General features: G+C 42.4%; 1 long non-coding RNA gene across 1 annotated transcript; it reads right to left on the bottom strand.

Moving 5' to 3' along the window:
* Positions 1-4,751: 4,751 nt before the first annotated feature.
* LOC110363416 (uncharacterized) lies at positions 4,752-9,483 on the bottom strand. The gene is made up of 4 exons (XR_002421492.2): positions 9,391-9,483; positions 7,623-7,771; positions 6,587-6,693; positions 4,752-5,211 (listed from the first exon to the last, which is right to left on the bottom strand). It is a non-coding gene; the product is annotated as an uncharacterized LOC110363416 (long non-coding RNA).
* Positions 9,484-10,275: the final 792 nt, after the last annotated feature.

Here is a 10,275-nt window from a genome sequence, read left to right as displayed (position 1 = left end):
CATAGACACACACACACAATTAATTTAAAAGCTAGTTATCAAATTTTCAAAAATTTAATCAGAGGTTGGATTTCAGGTTTATATTTGCTTTAACTTTTGAATAATTTCTTTCCAAGTATTTCACAGTATGTCTGCTTTACAGTACATGTAGTATATAAGTGTTAGTTTTCAACTATTGTCATTCTTTGACAGTTGAAAATGTGATGGGCCAGACTGTCATCTAGCATAAGTGTAACACTAGAAAATTCAAGTGAATTAATAAACTGAAGTACCTGTACCAGGGCTTCCTTACTAAGTACAATGTATAACAAATAAAAAAAGTGATGTAAATTATAACTAAAACTGGCAAGTTTAGTTTGATCTTCTTGATGCACAGGGATTTATGCATGCTACTCCCATTAAAACGATCAGAATCTGCTTCCTTAAATTCCCATTCATCAGGTTTATAACATTACCCAAATTATTGCTCTCTAATATACCCTATGATTTTGGAAGCTCGCCATCACACATGGGGCAGTGCACCTCAGCAGTGAGGGGATCTGGTATAAAGGGCTATGGCATAATGCAGAATTGTGGATGTTGTGGTCTCTATAAGTAACTACAAAAGTTGTTGCTGTTTACACCATTAGGGAGCATTTCTGAGGACGTTTTCTTGAATTGTGAAACTGGATACATCCTAGGTTGGGGTTTTTTGAGTCCTTTTCAAATGGCCAACAACAGGGATGCACAGAATCTGCCTAAAACATTCATTTTTGTTTAAACTTCTACACTATATTTTCAGGATAATGCTATTTGGGATAGGGTAAACACAGCTCACCATTCTCTGTGTGTTACAAAACATTTCTACCACCCCCCAGAGAAAGGAGTCTATCAGCCTGGAACTAAGTAGCTATTTCCTTTACCTCTGGATATCTCTAGCTCCATTTTCAATGCATCATCCCATTAGGAAAATATCATATAAAATCTAGCATTTCAGTTTTCTTATTTTGTTTTTAACAAAGGGAAAAATTTTGTTTTGAGAATCACCAGTAACTGGTGATTGAACTGGATGATTCAAAAAACAAAACTAATTTTAACTTTTAAGTGGGAATTAAAAGGAGTCTCTGAAAGATGGTGCTAAGTACATAAACAAAGCAACATACTGAATTTCATATTAAAAGCTAGGGAGCACAATGCAGGATCATCCTCTTTCTTTTCATATTTTAGACTGCTTTTTCCAGGGACTAAAGAGGAATCAACCAGATATGAGCAGAGTAGTAAATAAAATCCTAGGTTCCACTGAGGAACTTGCAGCCCAGTCTCCATGCCTGATTTCCACCAGAACAGAACAGAGACACTTTAAAAGATTTCCAAAATCCAATATCTAAAATGTATGAAAAGGCATTAGGACTATCAAAAAAGCCATACGTAAAACAATAACCAAGTTTTCAACAGTATCCATGAGGAACAGTCTACTGAGGGAATGCCAAGTACAACCAAAACTTACCTAAAGCAGGTTCCACTCCCGCCCCTAAAAGAGGGGCCTCAAAACCAAAATGATGGCTAAAAGAATCCTTGGGAAGAGACAGTATTGTCACCAATGAAAAACATTCCTGGTAGAGCCCTGCAAACAGGTATGAATCTTACCATTACATGGAGTTCCCTCAAAACAAAAGAAATTTCAACCTAAATCCTTCTAGATAGAATAGCCGCCACCTGAGGTCTCAGCTGAACAACCCAAGGCTGGGTTACCACAGCTTTCCACCTGACCTGCAGGAGCTCCTCAGCTGTATTCCTTGCTCACAGTAGAAGCAGTATAACATTGCATAATTTAGCTAATTTGGGTCAAGTCCCCTTAGTTTCCATTTGCCACACGGCATGGATCTGCCTCATGATTGCATACGGCTCAGTCCCTGACGCTCAGAAAATGTCCCTAAGTTGTGAATCCAGGAGTCGAGAGCTCAGGGCAGCTTGTGGTGGCCAAAGTGACCTTACGCAGTGAGCTGTGGGGCAGGGAACATCTTCCTGCTCTGTGCTTGTTCAGGACCTAGGAAAACAGCACACTTTAGAGGCTCCTCCTCATTTCTTTCTAGCTTGCCACCAGTTTATACAACCATCCTTTTGTGACTTCCTAGAGGAGAAGCTGAATCTTATTATTTACACGCAGCACTACTTAGAGATGAAGCCGTCGCAGAGGTCCCAGTGTGCTAGACGTGGTACATACATACAAACAGCAAGAGGTAGCCCTTGCCCTCAATAACTTACAGTCCAAATAAACAAGACAGACAGAAGGTCAGAGAGGAAACAGAGGCACAAAGAAGTGACGTGATTTGCCTAGTAGATGATTGGCAGAGTCGGGATTAGACTAATAGATCACTGAATCAATCCACTGACTAAACATACTGCTTCCCATTATTTCTTAGGAGGCAAACCAGGAAGAATGATCTCACTCGGCTCAGAGCCATAATAAAAATAACAGCAGTACTGAGGGCAAGTTCAGAGCTTTTTACATGATGTGCTGTGGATCAATCGGTGGAGAGGCTGCTCTCTCCACCGCCATATTTTGAATTGTCTTCACGGCACGAATGATGGAAGACAGAGGAATGGCTGACAGTACTGAATAAAACTCCATGTAAATTCTCCTTATGAACATCTGATCAGTATTTATATGGGCATAAAGGGTTATTTATTTCCCCGTCCCCATGAATGATTTACATGCTACTCTCCATTTTTATAATGCACTCACTCAGGCTTGAGGAGGAATGTACTCTGGCTGGCTCTTTCTCCAAAGAAACGATTTGACACAGAGCTGGAGCCGGGATGCTGGGTGGGGGTGGGAACATTTCAAGTGGTTTTAACTGTCTTTCACAGTAGCCATTTTCCTCCCTCTTTTCCACTTTTGACCCTTCTTTTTTTTCGTCCTGTCACTGAGTTTCATCTTCCCCTAAGTCTCAATGCTCTCCAAACTCCTTTGCTCATTCTGTAGGTAGAATACCCCATTTTTATGTGACATCTTTTAAGGATGAGATTCAGAAAAGGGACTGCAGAAGTTTTAGTAATAATCACTCAGTGAAGGAGACTGCAGTGCCTTGGAGCTCCTTCTGGTTCTTTAGCTCTCGTGCTTGCTCAAGCTGTGCCCATATCCCCTCCAAGAGCTTTCTTACCTGACAGCCGGGGTTAGATTTTTGACCATTCAGTAATCCCACACCAAACTGAGCCTCAGAATTTGAGAATTATTCGCTCTGAATCTAGATCCAGCTTTGTGGTTTACAAAGGGCAAAATCAAAGTTTGGATCAATTCCTGATATAAAGTTCACAGTTCAGCTAAATCTTAGTATTTTCCCCAAGTTTGTTTCCTTCTTCCTGCCAAATGTGCGTCTTAAAGATACATATAAAAAACTTGAACAACGCACTGAGGAATATTACAGATAGATTTTATATGGGACTTCCAAGGCACTTGGCCTTCCAGTTCTAGGCAGATGAGTGGGAGTTCAGCTTGTGGGAGCACATTTTTTTCCTCACTTCCAGTAATACCAAATATAATGGGTGCAATCCCACTCATCTGAATTTGATAACTGGAATGAACATAGTAAATATGTTTACAAAGTCTTGGACAAAGATTTATCACTTAAACTTCTAAGAAAATAATTTTAAAGAGGTCAACTATGACAAACCTGTGGCTCTACAACTTATTCTCTGACCCTTCATATTCAGTCCCCAACATTTTAAGAAAATATGGCTACAATGTCTTCATTGGGATTTCTACTGGATTAATCCAGAATGGAGTTTGCTAATGTTTTTCATCGGTCCACATTTCTGTAGTTGCCTTGCAGTATTAGACTATTTTCAGAACAAGGGAGTCATGCTTGCAAAATGCATTCAGAGATAAAAAATAGAAAACTAAGGCAATTAAAATATAGAGTGATAGATAGAAATGTATTGTGTACACTACCTGTGTTGTCAGCTTTCCTTGGTCTGCCATTCAAACATTTTGGAAATCAAGATGCCTTGAAAGGAAGACATGAGGATAAGCACTGAAGCAAAAACACCAGCACAGATTTGAGGTTGCGCACCACCTGAAAAAAGGAAAACAGAGTTAACCTTGTTACTGGGATCCTTCCTTGTACAAACATTAGACCAGCTTCCTATGAAGTCAGAGTAACTCCAAAGGTAACTACCACTCACAGCTGCCTCTTCCGAACTTTTTTAAAGTTGTTCCAGAGTCCTGAGCCTCCACCAGCCCAACTGCAACAGCTTTGTCACAGCACAAAGCCCTGGGCAGGAGTTTGAAGTGGTGGACAGTGGACCTTTGTAACAGTTTGTATCACTTCTGAGGAGGGGGAATCCCCCCTCACACCTTTATGTCTCACTCTCTATAGCCACCCCACAGTCAGATGCCCTCTTATTTAAAGGCTGCAGGTCGGAGTAGTCAGATACCTCAGGGACGCCTCTACCAGTCACTGTATGAACCCACTTGCACAGCCAGGCTTGATTTGCACTTCCTTTGACACTGTCCGAAACAGGGTGGCCAAACCAACCCACACGCAGCCAGCTCTTCCAATGCCAAACCCTGCACCCAACATGGCTCCTGCCCCACCCCAGCACCTCAGGACGGCCAGGCGGTGTGGAAGCACCTGATTGGTCAGGGACACAGCTCCTCACATGGGATTGGTCAGGTGAAGACAGATGGCAGCCTGGGATTGGCTGTGTGCTTTGCCGCCTGCCTGCTGCCTCTCACAGCAGCATGGGGGGCCTGGGGCAGGAGCTGAGGATCAGGGACAGGGAACAGGGACAGGGACATCCAGCACCTTCTTTGCCACTGGCTTCTTCACCTTCCCTGTTGTGGGACCCATCTAACCGTGTGCTGAGGCAGAAATAATGTGTATCACCGTACAGAGCCATCGGTGATAATATTGTTCATGTTAGCAGGGGAGTTTTCAAAGGAACAAAATTAAGAGACTGCAAGTGGGAGAAATTGCAAATAGTCCACCCTGTTGGAAAGAGGAGCCTGTTTTGCTGCTGCTGCTTTTATGCGATTTTATTGTTAGCTTAATGTCAACATCTTAAATTACCATAACAAAAGTAAGTCCAGATTTCATGCAGGCAAAGAAGCGAGTGACCTCCTCAAAAATCTTCCATGTAGGTACAACAACATTTCCACCTTCCCCAGGCTTCCCCACCATGTGTTTGGTTGGTGAACTTCCCTCGGTGACCTGGTTTTACTAACATTTTCTCACAAAACAAAGAAGAAATTATCATAAACAAAGATTACATTCATTTTAACACTAAGCTTTTCACCAACATTTAACCTTTATGGGGAATCAAATTATTTTTTTCCATGACTAAGAGAAATCTAGTGATGCATAATTAAAATAACAAAGAAGAGTCACATTCTATACAAGTGTAATTATGTTCGTGTGGTATCACTGTAATTGAAACACAGAAGATGTTTCAGTCTGTATTAAAAGAGAATTTCTTTCGGTGGGTTTCCTGAAGCTCATTAGATATTCCCCGGCCTATTCTCCTAAGTAATTAGATTTTAACAGGATTTTCAACAGATCAGAGCAATCTCTGTGGGTGCCAATAGGAGACTCTCCCTCTGGCCTTACCAGCAGGGCAGCATGGATAACATCCAGGCTGGGAGTTAATAGGGCAATTACTGGCCTCTTTTAAATGAGTTACATTAATGCACTTAAGCTAAATGGCTCTGCATGTGATTAAATATTAACATCTGCAAAATATGAAATCATGATATGCAATCAAGTTTTGTTGTTTTAATTTCCCAAATGCCGGATTTCGGTGGTGTATGTAAATGTGCATTGGATAGTGTATGTTAAACTTTCAAAACACAGATCAACGCTATTTGTGAATGGTTCTTCTGGAGCTACTTAGTTAAACATCTTAAAATAGCACAAGGCAAGAGGAAATTATCGAAAATTATATAAAAACAAGAAAAGGGGAAAAAAAAAACCCAACCTTCATTTTGAATGCCTCAAAGTGAGCCAGGTCATGATTTCCATTGAAAACAACAAAAATCAAAATTTTAAATTCAGTGCCTCAATGCATAATGCTTTCTCAGCAGGAACAGGGAAAAGAACAGAAACCAGCTGAAATGGCATGGCCAGAGTGGATGCATGCTGCAGTGGATAATGTTTTTAAAAGGCAGTTCTGTATGGGTTGCCTAAGGCTTCTTTGCATTATATGAAATGTTATGCGTTTGTTTCTTTACATTTCTGCACAGTGCACCTCAAATTAATAGAATTTTGAATGCCCACACGTACACGCATGTGTGTGCACACAAACACATATACATGCAGACGTATGTACAGAGAGAGGGATGTTTTATTTAGTAAGAAATGTTGTCAATACACGTTCAGAGGATAGAGTGATCAGGCCAGGACATACCTCACATTTCTAAAATAGTAAATTGGGACTTGATGGAGTCTATTTAAAAGTTCATTCCCGTTGAGGAAACTATGCAAGTAACAACTTAACTTGCATCGACGTGAATGACTGGGGGAGAGGAAGGTGTGAGCTTTATGACCAAATAACTAAGGTTTGTCCCACATTACATTTATTTGTTGTTCTGCATTTCTCAGCCACTCACCAGACCCTGTTCTTTGTCCATACGAACCCTGACCTCTGCTTACACATCTGCTGCCTGAACAGTCCTGTCTGTGAGTCGACTCAGTTACCCTGGCATGCTCCAACCATCTGCAACACACAAAGTCATCTGACAAGATAAGTAAATAGGGCTTTTATGGGGGCTGGAAACACACTTGGCAACAAGAAGACAGGCTGTGTACTGGTAGTTCTCCATTATTTCCCCAAATTCTTGCTGTGTGGAAGGATTTCTTCATGTTGCTGAGAGTTTTTCCTGTCAAACCCACTAAATATTCCTTGGATTTCAAGAGCAGCAAGGACTGCACAGGACGAAAGCACTTCTACAGCACTTCTAAGCTCCATCTTAGACTCCAAAACTTAATGTCAGCAGTGTGGAGCGCATCCTTTCCAAAGTAGTCTACAAAATAATTACTCACCCCAAGTCTCCCGTATGGCAGAGAAATATTACTTCTGTTCAGATGGGAAACTACAGTGGAGGTTAAGACCCAAATTCTTTAGTATCTAAATCTCCATGGAATCAAATGTAAGGATCTGGTCTGAAGAGGTGTGCCAGAAGTTGGTAGAGAGCTGGGATAAATATTAAATACTGGCTTCCAGCTGTGATTTCAGTGCAGTAGAAACTGTCTTGTGCTTGACCAAGTCCATGGAGCCTAACGGAGGACTAACAGTCAACTCTGGTCGCAAACTCTCTTATTTCTTCCCGTGACACAAATTTACTCCTCGTCGTAACTACCAAGCACTGTGTGATGGAACTTAATTTGGGTATTGTGCAGTAATGCCTCTAGGTAATAGAAAAGCTACTCCTGGTAGGTAGTGAGGGCTGACAACAGAGCATTTTATCCCTTGCCTCTATTTCAAATAACTGCAAAACTACTTCTCGGGGGGAGGGGGGGGCGGAATAAATAATAAATTCTAACCTCTTTGCCCAAATTTCCCAGGCTTTTTGACCAGTTCTAGCCATGCCCAGGTCTGAGCACATGCCTCAGCCACAGTGCACATCTCCAAGAGAGGGAACTCACCCCAGCTGCCTCGGGTGAGAGCGCTGAGCTGTCACCATCTGCTATCTGGAAACACTGCCATGAGAGCTGGCCATGCCACCACAACCTCCTCACAAATCTGATGGAGAGACACAAATGTTCACGTGGTGCAGGAGCTGATGATGGCAGCCCTTGGAACCAAGATGGAAAATATTAGTGTAACAGCATGACGGGAATGGAAAACAAAAGAGAAAAAGCAGGATAAAACAGAGACGCAAAATTGGAATATGGAACTTGGTAAAAATGGAGATATTTTACCCAGTGATGCTATTATTAGCGACATGCAGGCTTGTGATCATCCAGGAGTTAACCCAGGCAAGCTGCCATGAAAAGTGTTATTATGAATACCATGGAAATTGGGGCAGATCAGTGCCTACAGTTAAACTTGTCTGACACTTCCCATTGTATAAATCTGCCCTCAGTTGCCCGTATCTTTGCCCAGCCTTCACCCATTTCAGATGAAACATCCCATGATGACTGTCTGCCTCAAGCTGGATTTCAGAAGAAAAAAGAAGAAAAAAAAAAAAGAGGATTCACATCTTACTTGAAACAAGGACAAGGCAAAAGATTTCATTTTGCCCACGTTAAAAGGAATCTCATGACCATCTCATTGGTGCTCTCATCTCACTTCAGTGTGATTTGTGCTTAAAGTTTGGCTTCAAGGCTTCCATTGCTTTTGGGAATGAACTCTTGACTCTTCCCACAAAAACTGTCTGGATTTGGTCAAGATTAAAAAAATAAATAATAATTTAAAAAACTCACTAAACTCACTAGAGGTTTTAGAGTTTTTCAGCTACATTCTCCAAAGACTCTGTCTTCTGCACATAAGGCCTTGCTGCTTCTCACAGCTCACATCAACCAGGCAACTATGATCCCATCAAAGCAAGCAAGAGAAGAGCAGCCCACAGCTTTGATGCTCGAGCAGGACTTGTTGAGCTCCCTCCTGCTCCAGGTCACTGTCCCCACTGCGCTTGCAGCTCTTCCCCCACCACATTCCAACAGCACAGACCAGCAAAACATAACCCTGGTGCAGAGAAGAGTCAGACCTGGCAATGAGGAGGCAAACACAGGCATGTGGAACAGGGAGGCAGATCAGGTACTAGGACTGGAAGATGAAAGGATTTTGAAGTGGGAGGAAAGGGAGAACTACAACTAGAGAGGGCAGAGCTCCAGATGCTGGGAAGCAAGCAAAGCATGCACACATGTTCATAGGGGCTTCAGAAGCAACCACACACTGCTTGCCACAGTACCCACTGCACAAATGGGTTGTTGTCTCTAAGTTTGTACTTCTTTTGTTGCAGAAAATGGAATCATGCAGTTGGAGACTCTCTATTCAGGCATATGACAGAGGCAAAGTGACAAGAATAGCCCTAAATCAGGACTTTCCTAACTTGACCATACTTGGATTGGTACCTTAGCACTACACTCAAGTAATTTTGGGTGCTTTCATCTAGCCCTGTAAAGCAAGCTCAGTGCTTCTCCAGGCTCAGAGAACCATGGGGCCTCACTCAGCAAAGCCTACATCAAATAATCTAGTAAGAGGGACAGGGTTTGGGCAGGAGAAAATGCCAAACAGTTTACAGAGACATTGATGCTGAAAGGTTTTGCAAAACCAGGAAGATACGATAAGAGATTTGGTGTGAGAGGGTCACACAACAGCTCCCTATTTGCACATTGGATGGGTACATGAGACTCAGCTGCACCCTACCCCATCTCTTAGGTTTGTCTCTAATATTCCAGATGGAAATACCTGATTACTGAGCTCAGTGTTTGCCAGCACAGAGCAAAACATGCCACAGGAGATTTGGTTCCTGAAAGGCTGAGCCCCAGACCTGAGAGAATGTTTGCTGTGTGACACATGGAGGTACATTTGTGACATCCACTGCAGGGCTCAGAGCTGTGGCACATCTGGACATGGCAGGTAAAGGAGGAAGGTCCTTACATTTTGTGGGGAGCTCTCTGCCCCGCCTCCCCCCCAGCTTCCCGCCAGCTGTTGTGAGGGAACACATCTGGGTGCACAATCCAGCTTCACAAGCAAGGTCTCCATCTTTCCTCTGGTGATCTGGACCAGTGTGTCTTTTACAGTACTATAAGGGTGCTTTTATGAGATTCACCCCTTGCAAGCCTAAGGTTTTTATTAGAAACACACCTTCCTCTCTGTCATTTATGATAAATTATGTTTATTGATGTTCACTTCCTTCAGTGAAATAAAGTGTCAAACAGCACGTCGGTATTTGCCAATTTTCTTTTCACATTTCATGTTATGTGCTTTTTATGTTACATGCCTGATTAAAAATTTAAACATTGTCACCGTCAGTGCTAAAATACGTTGCCAGAGCATCTCTAATTATGCTGCCTTGTCTGCTCTGAGCGGGGACTGACATTTCTGGGTCAAGATCTGGTTGTTGATATGCAGCGCAGGAAGTATCCGATAGCCACTTGCTGAAAAATAGGTCCTTCTCTCACACAATTATGGCACACAATGCAGAGCAGGTACCCGGAGGAGGCTGCTCATGCTGTGGTAATTCCTGGCTCAAGAGGCCTTGTCCACTTTCTGCACATCATTTTGCCGGGGGTACCATTTTAGACAATCCTTGGAAAGTGTTATCCGCTTTCAGAGGAGGCCTTGCAGGTT

This window comes from Columba livia, chromosome 8, assembly GCF_036013475.1.
Source record: "Columba livia isolate bColLiv1 breed racing homer chromosome 8, bColLiv1.pat.W.v2, whole genome shotgun sequence".
Classification (NCBI taxonomy): Eukaryota; Metazoa; Chordata; class Aves; order Columbiformes; family Columbidae; genus Columba; species Columba livia.
This window is presented reverse-complemented; position numbering and strand designations above follow the sequence as displayed.